This window comes from Lynx rufus, unplaced genomic scaffold (assembly GCF_022079265.1).
Source record: "Lynx rufus isolate CCGP_SWC_20201006 ecotype Redwood Valley unplaced genomic scaffold, mLynRuf1.p SCAF_2, whole genome shotgun sequence".
NCBI classification, from domain to species: domain Eukaryota; kingdom Metazoa; phylum Chordata; class Mammalia; order Carnivora; family Felidae; genus Lynx; species Lynx rufus.
In genome coordinates this window covers 117,970,550-117,985,036 of record NW_025814834.1, presented here as the reverse complement: position 1 = coordinate 117,985,036, position 14,487 = coordinate 117,970,550, and the positions used below count along the sequence as shown (strand labels likewise).

The following is a 14,487-nucleotide window of genomic DNA, read 5'->3' as shown; positions in this document are numbered from 1 at the left end:
TGAAAGCAGCCAAGATTAGGTAAACAGGGTGGAAGCGCCCCCAGCATAGAACAAAAGCCTAGGAATGGGAAGCCACAAAATGAAAGCATCCAGGTAAACAGGACAGAAGTGCTCCCAACATAGTACAGAAGCAGAAAGTTGCTTTCACAGGACAGAGCTTTCAGAAAAGCGTTCAGATTCCCGCCCTTTCCTCCTACTGCCAGTCGACTTCTGCTTCTTATTTCTTCCCCGAGTTAGAATTTTACTTGCCTAAGCTGGCAAGTCACATTACTTTCTCAGACTGTCTAGGGTGACATGTTGGAGGTTGACGGTGGAAGGTTCAGGGTCATCATCAAGGGGTCTGGATGACTTTCCGGCGTTTTCCTGCCGGGGTCTGTTGGCCAGTCGGGAAGAGCCTTTCTCAGAGTCGTGGTGTGAGCCGACGAAACAGTTTATTTTGAAATTGTGTTGGATGGAAGTCTCCTTCTGAAGCCTTTGCTTCGAGTGCCTGTGGGTGACTTAGCTCCGTGCTGCAAAGACGACCGCGTAAACCTGTTCTGGAACCTTTGAAATCGCCCGGGGCCCTAGCTGGGAGTCGCTCTGGAGGTTGTTTCCACAGACCCATCACGCACCTGGCCCGGAGCGAAGCATTGGTGGTTCAGTGGTAGAATTCTCGCCTCCCACGCGGGAGACCCGGGTTCGATTCCCGGCCAATGCATCCTGCCCTGCTTTCCTTTTGGCCGCGCCCCCTCGTTTCAGGAGGCGCCTCCTCTTTGCTTTACCTGTTGCACAAGGCAAGTCCGAGCATCTCGTGATTCTGGCTTCCAGGAGTAGGAAAATGAGAACCAAACTCCGCAGGGTGGCTTCTGAGCAGAAAGCTTGACTAAGCAGTCGACCTACACTGGGGTTGTGCCTAAATGCGTAAGTGCATTTGGCGTGCCGCGCGGCGACCAGCTCGCTCCCGGGTTGGTACCTTTCTGCCCCCCGCCCCCCGCCCCCCGCCCCCCGCAGGTGACACCGCGGGGTCTGCGGTTTAGACTCTTTGGATCTAAGACCACAGTTACCTTCAGCCTCGCCCTGGGGGAGCCGCGGAACCCAAAGAGCCACCAGGTCACCGATGCCCGTGCTGGGCCTTGGGTTGGCCGCCGGGCCACGTCTCAGTGCAGAGCGAGGATCGAGACACCAAAGTGTCTCGGGAGGACAGCAGTCGCGGGGCCCTGCAGACACCCTTGAGCCTGAATAAAGGTGGAGGCTGGTAGGGAGGAACCCGCGTGGACCCGCGTGGAGCTGCTGTAAACGCGTAGGTTCAGGTCATCAGCCGCCGCCGCCTGCGCGCGTCCCGCGGGCGCGTGGCCGTTCCGGCGAGGATGCCGCGTGCCTGGCAGTGCGCCCCAACAGGTGTTAGCCCGAAAAGTAGACTTTTAATAAGGGAAAAAGAACTGAAGACTCTGGGAACTGTTGATCCGGGTTTGTTTTCTACCTCTTGGACGCTCCTTCGAAAGGATTCCCATTTGAGGGTACTAAGTGCGTGACTGCGTTGGAGACTGCGGGTGATTAATTTTCATCCGAAAAATCTCTGGCGGATTCCTCTAACAGTAGCTTAAAATCGAAGATTTGGGGGGGAGGAGTTCCCCCCGCCCTTTCCGTTTTATTTTTTTTTCAACGTTTATTTATTTTTGGGACAGAGAGAGACAGAGCATGAACGGGCGAGGGGCAGAGAGAGAGGGAGACACAGGATCGGAAACAGGCTCCAGGCTCTGAGCCATCAGGCCAGAGCCCGACGCAGGGCTCGAACTCACGGACCGCGAGATCGTGACCTGGCTGAAGTCGGACGCTTAACCGACTGCGCCACCCAGGCGCCCCCCGCCCTTTCCGTTATTAAAACTAAACTTGATTTATTCAATTTCAAGAGTTTTGTTATTCTGAGGCTGTCTTTCTACTTCTGAGGGCAGAACGATGGCCATACTGTGTTGGAACCATCGAAGTCGTTTTAGTCATTAATTTATTTTTAGATTCTTGGAAATCTGAAATTTTAACGAATAAATTCTGAGCTGTGACACACAATTTTCTCTGTCAACAGGAATGAGGGTCTAAGGGTGGGGCCTGGGGAGGGAGGAGGAGTTCTGATTTACATAAAGGAAACTGATGACTTACCTGCTGGATGGAGTAAAGATGTTAAAGCCTGTAACAACCCCTCAAAATTCCCCTTGACTGTTAGCTGGGAAGGAAGCAAACAAACAAACAAAACACATGTCTTTGCCTCCCTGCCTTACCCTCTCCCGGGCCTGTGAGAAACTTGTTCCGTTTTCAGGCGGTCTCCTCCTCCTCCCCCTCTTCTTGCCTCCATCTTCAATGAAGAAGATATAGGAAAGGCGCGGGGGGGGGGGAGGAGACCCCCACAAGGGCAGGACTGCAAGAGAATATTTTGGAGAGCTTAAAGGAGAGGAGAAAAAAGGAGCTGTGGGTTGTGAATTAAGCAATGAGACAGCAGAGGAGAGATCTGAAAGGTTATGGCTCCCGCCTACAGCCTTTTCAGTGTTCAAATGACACAACCAAAGGCATTTAGCCTTCACAGATTATTTTCCATCACGGTTGGTTCTGGGAGAGTACTCTTTGACTTCACATCAACCCAAAACTCAACTTCATGGATCTGGTCTGCATAGGGATGTCCTTGGAGGCATGTGGTTTCACCTTTCTTCGTGAAACAAAATCTTGGAATCTCAACCACCTTCTCTCTGTTCATAGGATTCATCAGGGTGTGTGTGAGGAGGGGTGTTGAAAAATTGTAAGATACATAAAATGCACAGAATCTGCGTGTACAGCATAACAACTGATTGTAATGCACACACCTGTGTAACCCGCACACAGATGAAGAAGTAAAATAGTATTAGCCCTTTACTCCCATGCTTTACCAGGTCAGAACCTTCTCCCTAGTCCCCTACCCCCATTTAATTAGTAGTGGTGTTATTTGCCTGTCTGTAATGTTCTCTCATTGGGGTTTCCTTTGTAAAGCCCTTACTGGTTATGAATTGGAGCACCGTTACACGTTTGTTAGCCACTTGAATTTTCTCCTATAAGGTTTCCCCCCACCCCCCACCGTGGTGACTTTTCTATAGGTCGATCTTTTTCCTCTTGTTTTGCAAGCAGTCATTAAATCTCTTTGGCTGCCAAGTATATTCGCTCAAATTGTGACTTGACTTTTTACCCTTGATTCTGTGCTTTGGTGAGCAGAGATTCTTGAGGTAGTCCACTTGATCAGCCTCGTCACTAAGAATTCATCTTTTTGTCTTATTTCTTAAATCCTTGCTTACCCTTGAGATTTGAGATCACAGGAATACGCTGCTACGTTAATAGCAACTGGAATCACTTGTGAGTTCATTTCACATTTCGGTGTCCGGTCCACATTGAAATGATTTGGGTTATGGTGGAGGTAGGGATCATATTCCCCCACCCCCCCGCCACCCCAGTACCTGGGATTGAATTATGATATGCTATGATCATTGAACATTGATACTGTTTTCAATACCTTCGTTTTCTGAATCCTCATCATAGCCCCCTTTCTCTGATTTTGTGTATGTACCAAAAATACACTCAATTCTCTTTATAGTTCCAGCAGTTTATTTCATGTATGCCAATAATGATAGTATTCATTTTTCATTTTTCATTTCTCATCATTTTTCTTGCCTTTTCTCACTGGCTAAGATCTCCACGACAGTGGTGAAGAGAAATGGTCAAGGTGGCCTATTCGTCTGCTTTCTGATGGTTCCTGACCGGGTAAGGGGGGGGTGGGTGGGGGAGGACAGATCAGTATTTTATCATCAACTGTAATGCGTGCTGAAGGTGTTTTGTTTGTTTTTGGTTTGGAAGCTACCCTTAAGCAGATTAGGGCTGTTCTCTTCTGTTCCTGTTAGGCTAAGAGGTTTTTAAAAATCATAAACTGATAATGAATTTCTTCAAACACCTTTTCTGTGTTTTAGTGATTATGATTTTCCTCCTTTAAGTTGCTAATATGATGAATTAACTTATTTTCTTTTTAAGTTTATTTATTTTGAGAGAGAGTGAGAGAGAGAGAGACAGACAGACAGACAGACAGAGAGCGGTTGAACAGGAACACATGGGAGCAGGGGAAGGGCAGAGAGAGAGAGAGGGAGAGAGAGAATCCCAACCAGGCTCAGCACTGCAAGTTGTGAGCACAGAGACCAACTCGGGTTCTATGTTACAAACCCTGAGATCATGACCTGAGCTGAAATCAAGAGTGGGGCACTTAACCGACTGAGCCACCCAAGTGCCCCTTAATTTATTTTCTAATGATTATCAACTGTTTTCCTAGATTAAGACCAATTTTTGTCATATTTTTAAATATACATCTGGAATCAGGGAGTCCAGGGTGGCTCAGTTGGTTAAGCGTCCGACTTCAGCTCAGCTCATGATCTCAGGGTTGGTGGGTTCCAGCCCTGCTCGGGCTCTGTGCCTTCTGTGTCTCCCTCTCTCTCTGCCCCTCCCCCCACCCGTGTTTTCTCTCTCTCTCTCTCTCTCTCTCTCTCTCTCTCTCTCAAAAATAAACATTAGATAGCTAGCTAGCTAGATTCAATATTTTGAAGAATGTTTGTAGCTATGTATACTCAGCAATAAGTCAGGCCTGTAATTCTGTTTTTCATGTTGCCTTTTGGGAAGTTTTTGGTTTCAATCCAAACTCATAAAAATAAGTTGGGGGAATTCTGCCATCTTTTGACGCTTTTAAAATTTCTGGGCTTTGGAGTCATTTTTTCGAATGAACTTTTTTGGTCCTTCAGCTTTCTTTGCAGGAAGATTTTTGAATTCTAAAAAAAAAAATTTTTTTAAGGTTGTGGGACTAGTCCTCCCCCCACCCTCCGCGCAAATCATTACTACAAGACATACATTTCCCTTAAGTCTTTTAATTGGTTGGTATATATGTGTTTATAATATCCATTTATTGTTTCCTTAAGTCTACCAGTTCAGTAGTAGTGACTTCCTTCTTCCCTCCTCCCAGTTTTAGCAGAGTAGTGTTTTTCAAAGATCCAACCATTGACTTTTCTCTTTTGTATATTTATTTCTAATTTTCTTTTTTCTTTGTATTTATTTTTTAGCTTTGTTTCTTATTTTCAAAGTCCTGCTTTTGTATATAATTTCTACTCCTACCTGCCCTTGTTGTTGTTATTCTTTCTGTAACTCTTTGAGATGGAGATTTAGCTCATTGGCAATCAGCCCTAACTGTCTCGATTTACACTTAAGGCTGTGTATTGTCCCCTGAAGACTGGTTTCACCACACCTTGTGCAGGAGATGCAGTATTTTCAGTTTTGTTTGACTCAGAATATTTCCTAATTTCCATCTTCATGTCTGATTTGATACGAGGATTGATAGAAGCATCTCTAAAATTCTAGATCCATGAGATTTTGTTCTTATGTCTTATAACTGAGTTCTAGATGCTAGCTGATTCTCTGGAAGTGTTATTGGAAGGTGGGTACCTCTATAGCCCTCTACAGCCCTCGGATGAGTATGTTCTCCTTTGAATATATTCCCCTGTGGCAGGCCCTTGGGGTTTGTTACTGGCTAGGGAACAGACCACACCAACTTGGCGTCCTAAGGCTTCCCAGACTACCCAGGCTATGTGTACTCAAGGCTAAATCCACTAGAGGTCAGGCCCATGGCCACAGTTTCCTCATGGGCCTTTTATTTTATTCTATTTTATTTTGTTTTTAAATGTGTATTCATTTTTGAGAGAGAGACAGAGACAGAGACAGAGACAGAGACAGAGACAGAGAGAATACTAACCAGGCCTCTCACACTGTCAGTGCAAAGAAAGACATGAGGCTTGAACCAACAAACTGTGAGATCATGACCTGAGCCAAAGTCGGACGCTCAACTGACCGAGCCACCCAGATGCCCTTATTTTATTGTACTTTTAAAGATTTTATTTTCAAGTAACCTCTGTGGGGCCGTAACTTACAACCCCGAGGATCAGGAGTCACCTGCCCTACCCAGTGAGCCAGCCAGCCGCCGCTTGCTTGCTTGCTTGCTTGCTTGCTCTCTCATTCATTCATTCATTCATTCTCATGGGCTTTTTAAACTTTCCTTTTCCTTATACTGCTTGTAGAGCCAAGGCTGCCTTCCTTGTCCAAAGAGCCCCGGGACTTGCGGGGGTAGGAGTGATGCAGCAGGACTACATGGCATCACTCCTACCCCCAAGGGCTTAGGACTTTAGGGTCCCACCTTAATGTAGTGGGGACCTCCTCTAATACTTCTCAAGTGAGCCTGGGACTGAAAGCATCTGTGTCTTCCGTGTTCCTCGCTCTCAAGGTCCCCAAACAGAAGACAAAAGAAGCTATCTTGGCAATCCACCTAGGAACGTAAGGAGCTTTGATGCCTCTATTTTCACTTTTTGTGCTGGCACCTGCAAGCTTGCCATCTGCCTTTAGGCTCTATGTTTTTAAAGGTACCAACTGAGCTTAAAGAAACACACACACACACACACACACACACACACACACACACACACACACAAAGCACCTCTTAAACCAACATGAAATAGATTGTATTTTCTGACTTTGAAAACTATGCCTTCAGCATCACCCAGATGGCAGGGATGAATTTAAAAATCCCGCACCTCTTGGAGTGACACGCTAGAGAAGGGAAGCCTGTGAGAACCATGCGGTGCCTCTTGCCCACCAGGTTATATTCTGCATCTCCAACACACCATCCATGTTTCGTCCAGGCAGTCTCTTAAAAAGCGGTCACTTGATGCCACCCTGCGCATGAGCCCGGGGTGTGAGTACAAACAAAAGGGAGAGAAGGTAATTCTGGCCCTCGGTTTGACAACGCTACGGAGAAAGAGCCACAAAGTACACAGGGTCAAAAAACCAAACCAAAACAAAACAAAAACAAAAGACAAAAAAACCCCACCTACCGGGTTAAGGGATTCTGGGACCCCCTGCCCCTGTATAGGCCTGTGGGGGAGGGGAGGGAGGGAGGGAGGACGTGAGCCCCAAGGTTTCCCGAAGGGCTCTCTGGACCCCGCGCAATGTCGGTGCTAAAGAAAGAGGGGTAGAAAGAGGCACGGGACAATTTTCTCCGGCTTCGAGGACAGCGTCTCCGGCGGGCCGGCACGGGAGCAAGGGAAGTAGTCCTACCACCTAAGAGAGCAGGGGGAGAACATGGAGAGGCCACCGAAAGCGGTCCCCCACCAACAGGCGGGGCGCAGCTGAGTTCGCTGCGCTTGAGGGCACCGCAGGCGCCAGGACAACGGGAGGGCCACAGCCGAGCCTCGGCTCCGGGAAGACCACCTTCGGGGCCACGATTCTCCCCTATGGTGTGAGCGTGGGCTCGCCAAGCACACTGCACACTTCGGTCCCCGCTTGGTTCGCTCAGGGTCACCGCCCTCCCCCTCCCCCCAACCCTCGCCCTTCTTCCAAACCACTCTCCCCAAAGAGTTCAGGCGACTCCCTCCACCTCCCCGCTCCCACCCCTTGCCCGCTAACCGCCCCCCACCCCACCCCCTTAAGCGGTCGGTCTCTCAGCAGCGGCTCCACACCCACCGACCCGCGGCCCCTGCGCTGCCGCCTCTGCAGTCCAGGTCCGCAGCAACTCCCCCTGCCCTCGCTCGCTCTCCTCGTGCCTCACAGTGGACATCGCACGTACCCCAACAGGTCTTCGGAGCCGGTATCGAAGGGAAAAAGGAAAACGTGCCCAGGGCCTGGTGTATAGAGTCTACGGGGGCGTTAAATGCAACAGCCCTTGTAGAAACGGATTTGACTGTGACGTCATCGTTTTGACATCCTGGTGTTGATGCTCACTCCTACCCCGGCTTACGGCAGCGACAACAGTTTTCCATTTTGTGCGCACTTGACATGCTGCCTTTGTTGGGTCACTTAACATCACCTCGCTAGACCGCTTAGTCTGCGAATGGGACAGCCTTCCAGGAGGACCCGTTCCCCTCCCACCGCTCCCCTCCCCTGCCTCTCAGGCCGGGAGGGTATCGCGTCCAGGCACCTCTCCCAAACGCCAAGTAAGCCTTTTATGCGCGGACTGAGCTGAGAGGCTCGGCCCACCAGCCGGTGTCCAGGGGTCCACAGCAACACCGCGACGTGCTTGGCCTCCAGAACTCGGTCGGATCTGCGTCCCTGGAGCGGCCCCACAGGAATCTGAACCTCTGCACGACAGTGTGAACCCAAGCCAGATGCTTAGTCGCCCTCTGAGGCCACTCCTGGGGGCGGCTGACTTGGAGCCCAGCAAGCACAGTGCGCCGTGTAGAGCGGCCTGGCGTCCTTTCCCCGGAGCGCTGAAGGTGAAGGAAGAGTCGGTGCGGTGCGCAGCGCAGATGACGGCCAGCACAGCTCCGGGGATGAAAGGAAGATTGGGGCACCAAAAAAACCAAAAAACCAAAGCCCAACAACCAACCTACAAAACCAAAAGCCAAAAAAAAAAAAAAAAAAAAAGCCCCGCTTCCCTGACCGGGAATCGAACCCGGGCCGCGGCGGTGAAAGCGCCGAATCCTAGCCACTAGACCACCAGGGAACCGACGGAGCCCTTCCTTCTCCTTGCTTCCCACCAGAGTGACAGTTTCCCCCTGCGCTCTGGAAGGCCTCGGGCTTTCTGGGAGCTCATCCGTCCTCCCAGGAGTCCTTCCCTCCCCGCTCTCTCCAAAGCAAGAGCCCGCAGGAGACGCCGAGGGCTGGCAGGTCCACAAGTGGCCGGGTCCGGGCCGCACCCCAGAGCTGCCCGGGAGTCTCGCCTTCGCGAGGCGGCCGCGTGCGGATGCGAGGTCGCCGTGAGGAGGCGCGAGGGGCGGACCCCGCCCGGCGTGAGACCCCGCGGTCCTCAACATCCCCCAAAGGACTCCGAGGGACGCAGCGACGGAGGCGGCGCGCGGACCGAGACGGCTTTCAAGGAAGACCCGGCGGCCCTGAACGACTGGATTCCGGGTCCCGCCCCGCCCTACAGCCTGCTCCCCCTGCAGCGTGCCCACCGGACATTTGGCCTGTTCAGCGGCCCCGCAGACAACTGGAGATTCCTTCTCCCCGGAGGGTGGGGTACATCAGAGGATCTTTGACCACCGGGGGGTAACCGCTACGTCTGGGGGGGGGGGGTGAATCCTGTGTCCCACACGGAAGTGAGCGGGATGAAGTGACGGCATGTCTGGACCTGCGTGTTGGTTACATGAGTTGTTACACGTCTCAAGTGTATTGCGCTGTGTGAAAAAGAACAAAACGGGTGGTTGTGTGGGTGGTGTGGCTTACGCTACCGGACTTGAAGACTTACTCTGAGCCCCTATAGTACCGTGCAATGTGCCAGTGGCATCGGGAGACACACACAGACAAATGGACCCACAGCTGACCTGGTGAATTCGTTTTCAAGAAGAGCAGTTCAACGGAGAAAGGAAATAGGTTCAATATGGGGGGGGGGGAGAGGGAAACAGCTTCATTTCCACCTCACAGTACACACAAATGTTAATTGGAGGTGCCTCATAAAACATAAAAGGTAAAGGTATAAAGCACTTTTTGAGGACACTTTGTGACTAGGTGGTAGGCAAAGATTTAGTAAACAAGACCCAGGGGGAAAATACGTCTAAAAGAAAAGACATGATAACCTAGACTTCATCAACATTAACCATATCTTCTCATCCAAAGACCCCAGGAAGACGATGAAAACAGCAAGCGACAGACAGGGAGAAGGTGCTCACAAAACCCATCTGACAAAACAAGCAAGCAAGCAAGCAAGCAAGCAAGGGAGAAAGCATACAAACCCCCTAACCTGTCATTATAATGTGTGAGGAGCTCCCCCAAACTGCTAATTAAAAGAAAAAATCAAACAACTCAAGTGTTTTAGATGGGTAAAAGACATGAAACAGATCCTCGGGAAAAGAAGATACACAAGGCCGACGTAGCACGTAAAAGAGTGCTCAATATTTTCAGCCCTCAGAGAAATGGATACTAAAGTCACATTGAGATAGCACTACTCCCAGCAGCACGGCAACATGATAAAGAGAGGGACACCCCCACTCTTGACAAAGATGTGGCACGACCACAACTCCAGGTGGTATCCCGATGAATACCCTTTGGCGTGGAAAGCGGCTGCCCGAAGGCATTTAAAAGCCTTGCGAGCGCACCGCAAGTTAACGAGGGAGCTCACCGTGAAGACGGTTAAGGAGGATCATAGAGAGCCAAGAATGGAAAAAGTCCGCGGAGGCAGAGATTGATTCGCAGGGGCCAAGGTTCAAGCCGACAAACAGGTCTATGGAGGAGGTGTCACCTAGGTGATGGAACCTTTTGTGTGGTCTTTCAGGCCCTTTAGATTTTGAGGGCCACAGAGACGCCGTTTGGCAGCAACTAGAGCCCACCATATGAGGCTCCTTGCTGGACAGGTAGAGGGCATCGAGGACTGTGCCATTTTGGAGCGGCGCTGGAGATGAGCCCTTTAGTTGATTTGACTCGAGGTCAGAGTCCAACGGAACGGAGAAGGTCGCCAGGTTAGTGCTGTGGCGAGTTTTCCTTTCCTTCCCTTCCCTTCGGGTGAAGACGTGGTGGCGCGGGGTGGCCAGCGGAAAGCACGGGGCCCTCTCTGTCCCCCAGGTAAGGGGCGCAGCCGGGGCAGGTTGAAACCCAAAGTAAAAAGAGAGGAACGGCGAGTGCTCCAGATACTGCCGTGACTCGGATTCGAACCGAGGTTGCTGCGGCCACAACGCAGAGTACTAACCACTATACGATCACGGCGCGCCACCAGCCCGATGACAAGCCCGGCCGGCGCTCGAGCACTTTTGCCGCAAAGTCATTCCAGTTTCCGCGCTGCTTTGTTCCCGGACAACTGCGGGCCGCCCTTGGATTCTCCTTCCCTTCTTCTCCATTCTGACACGCGAGGAAGAAAAACCATCAAAAACCATTCTCCTTGTCCCCGGATTGGGCTGGTGGCTCTGCACAGGCGCCCTAGGAAGTCTCGTGGTCCGCGTCCACGCCTCCCCCGCTTCTCTTTTCCCGCTTCTCTCTTGGCGTTTGCCCCTTTGGACCACGCCCCACCCCGCCGGCTCTCCAGCTTCCCCCACAGCGACCGCAGCCGAGGGGAGCCGCAGCGGCCCCGCCGAAGGCCGGGTGAAGGCGGAACAAAAGGGAAGAGCCGTCCGGGGAGCCCAGCGGCGTTCAGCTTCCCTCAGGCGCCGCTGGCCTCAGACAGCAGGCGGGTGGCTCCTCCTAGCGTTGAGGGCCTTGCGTGCTCTCTATCGGGCTGTGGGCGGGGCCTCCTCTCCCGAAGGTCTCTGTGGCGCAATCGGTTAGCGCGTTCGGCTGTTAACCGAAAGGTTGGTGGTTCGAGCCCACCCAGGGACGAGGTAGTTCTTTTCTAGAACGTAGAAAGCGTTTGGCACTCGCGCACAGCCAGAGGACCTAAGGTCCTCACGGATGAGAGCGGGAGAGCTCTGGAGGAGAACCGGTCGCTGGGAATCCAGAAGTCCTCGAAAGAGTAGAACCCTCTGAATGCCTTCCAACAATGCAGTTTCTTCCACCCTTTGTTTGTGCTAGTATTTATTTAGCCCCTTCCTTAGATTCTTTACATTAAGTTGGTTCTAGAATTTTATGGTTACAAACACTGCTTTAGTCCTCATTCTTGTACACATCTTTGGTCACTTGTACCAACATTTCTACAGGGTAGAGTCCTAGAAGAGCAATTGCTCTAATAACATAGCGTTTACATGGTTTTTGTATGATCCGACTTCCCCGCCCCGTGGGCTTATCGGCTGTCACTCTTTCTTTTGTTATTTCAGCTACTGCTTGGGGCTTCATAACATATACATCTGTAACTTGCCAGCTTCCCTCCAAGTGATCCCATGCCTCTTCCCATTACTCCCCTGCCCACCTTTAGGCTGCAGCTATCACGCGTTTCACTTTGCATGTTAGAAAGCCCAAAACCCATCGTTATCACTTTCGTTTCATCTGCTCCATGTTTTTTTCAGAGATTTAAATAATAATTTAAAAACCATATGTGTGTGGGTGCACATATATGTATATATACGTATATATGTGTGCGTGTATATATATATATATATATATATATATATATATATATATATTTTTTTTTTTTTTTTCCCCATGCGGTTACCATTCTGTTGTCCTTTATCCGTTTGGCTACATGCAGATTCCCATCTGGTATCAGTGTCCTTCCTGGAGGATTTAACATTTCTTGTGGTGTGGGTCTGCTGGTGATGTAGTCTTTCAGCATTTGTATGTCTTCCAATGTCATTCACCTTCATTTCTGAAAGCCTTTTTTGGAGGGGAGGCATAGAATTCCACCTTGACTTTGATGCTGCTCCATTGCCTTCTCACTTGCACCGCTTCTGGGGAGAAAACTGACATCACGTTTACTTTTGTGTTCTGTACGTACCATGTCTTTTTCCTCTGGGTGCTTCTGCACAGTTGTTTTTGTTTTTGCTTTCTTTTTCCATGGATTTGAGCAATACAATTATGATGTGACTAGATACGGTTTTCTTCCTGTCTCTTGTGCTCATTCGTCATGTTCATTCGGCTCCTTGGATCGGTGGGTTTACAAACATTATAATGATTGGAAGTCCTTCTGTTGTTGTCTCCTCAAAAATTGCTTCTTTACCCCCAGTCCCAGTCTTTTCAGGAACTCTGATCACTCATATCTTTTAAAGTTGCCCTACCATTCCCTGACAGCGCTTTACTTCCTGGAGCAGACGTTGCATGTGTTTTTCACCCTCACCAATATCTCCTCAAGGTCCCCACACCTCCTCTGAACCTGTTGCCCACAGCTACTCTATATGATGTCTAAATATGTGCAGCAGCATTATATTAAAAGTGTTTTGTTTTTTCTCTCTTACTTAGAAAAGTTCTAGGCTAAGATGATACATTAATTAACTCAGTTTAATATCATTGGAAGAACGTAAAGATAACAGTAGGTCTTAAAATTGCAAATTGACTCGACGCATAATGGAGAAATGCACGTGGAATATAAAAATATAAGATACCTAAAAACCTTTACCCCAAAATATTGTAAGAATAATTAAGTCACTATGAGTTCCAGACTTCTAAGACTTACTCTCCATTTACAAATCTTATAGGATCTCTTTAATGTACTGAAACACATAATTTCATATTGTATAAACTCCTTAAATACTATTGGAATTGAAGTGCGCTTATTGGGCCAGTAAAACCAATATAGGAAATTTAGGTGGCTAAGTGTCACCAGGAATTTGAAGAGAAAATAAATCCAAGACCTGTATAAACTAGAATATATCTACCAATATTTTCTATATTATTAGAAAACCTGGAAGACAACATAAAACAGTTTTTAGGCCACAACTATTAAACCAGTCGGATGCACACAAAAAGTCCTCTTTAGAAATATGACATGATATAAACATGTTCTATGCCATTATATGTAAATTATTAAAATCCTTTAAAGTGTTTAAACGTATTCGAGATTCATCCTTACTATCCACTTGATGTTTTCCCCTTGTACCTGAGTGCACGGAGAGCAATTTATCTACATCTAAACAGGGTTTTTTGTTTGTCTGTTTTCCCGGGTTACAGATTCAGCAAGAAAGGAAGTAGGAGGGGTGCCTGGCTGGCTCAATCCGTAGAGCATGGGACGCTTGATCTTTAAAAAAAGAAAGAAAGAAAAGAAAGAGAAGGAAGGAAGGGCGGAGGCAGAGAAAGAAAAGGGTGAGGGGGACAAAACCCCATCAATAGCGTCCTTGCACGCCCCCCTTGGGTCCTGGAAATAGAAGCTCAGTCACTACCCCACTTGGGGAAGGGGCTCAACTGAATACACACCACAAATCAGGTTGCCTGTGTCTGCTTGGACTCAGAGTGGAGCCAGGACAAGCTCAAGGACAGGACGAGATAAGACCAAGCACCATTATCGCAGGGCAGCCACCTACCTGACAGTGCCGAGGCAGACAATCCTGGAAAGCTCTTGAAAACTTCCCCTTCCCCTTGAAGATTTTCCCACCCGCTCCCCCTCATCCTCCCACCACGGGGAAAGGATTCTTCACCTTCTGTTGGGCCAGGACCCTTGAAGATCCCTGCAGGGCAGGAGAGCCTGGAGGGCAGGAGGATCCAGGGGGCAGCAGCTGCACTTCCCTGAAGGGTCTCTCCCCGGGTGGCGGGTTCTAGAGCTCAGGCTCACCCTAGATCCACTGCCCACCAAAGCCACCAGGAGGAGTCCGGAGGGCAGCCGGTGCTGGGGGCACGACAACCTGGACGTGTTCCTACAAGCACAGGGCACGCCTGGCCTGCCCTCTCCAGGAGAGCCGAAGAACCGCCTGCCTGCCTGAAGCTTCTCTACAGCCTGAAGGGAACAGGTGTCTGCTTCCTGAAGGAACAGGAGGGCTCTCCTCCAGAGGACAAAGCCCTCCCCTGGCCCTGGAGGAAAGGTCCTGCAGAAGCTGGTTCTGCGGGACACTGCCCAAGGCAAAGGAGCAACCGCGGACCAAACAATCATCTGGAGATGACTGCACAAGTCCTGTCTGTACATGTGGAGCG

General features: G+C 49.8%; 4 non-coding genes across 4 annotated transcripts; 2 read left to right on the top strand and 2 right to left on the bottom strand.

Moving 5' to 3' along the window:
• The first annotated feature begins 626 nt into the window (after positions 1 to 626).
• TRNAG-CCC (transfer RNA glycine (anticodon CCC)) lies at positions 627 to 697 on the top strand. The gene has a single exon. It is a non-coding gene; the product is annotated as a tRNA-Gly (tRNA).
• A 7,743-nt stretch (positions 698 to 8,440) lies between these two features.
• TRNAE-UUC (transfer RNA glutamic acid (anticodon UUC)) lies at positions 8,441 to 8,512 on the bottom strand. The gene has a single exon. It is a non-coding gene; the product is annotated as a tRNA-Glu (tRNA).
• Positions 8,513 to 10,635: 2,123 nt separating this feature from the next.
• Positions 10,636 to 10,707, bottom strand: TRNAH-GUG (transfer RNA histidin (anticodon GUG)). The gene has a single exon. It is a non-coding gene; the product is annotated as a tRNA-His (tRNA).
• A 532-nt stretch (positions 10,708 to 11,239) lies between these two features.
• TRNAN-GUU (transfer RNA asparagine (anticodon GUU)) lies at positions 11,240 to 11,313 on the top strand. The gene has a single exon. It is a non-coding gene; the product is annotated as a tRNA-Asn (tRNA).
• Positions 11,314 to 14,487: the final 3,174 nt, after the last annotated feature.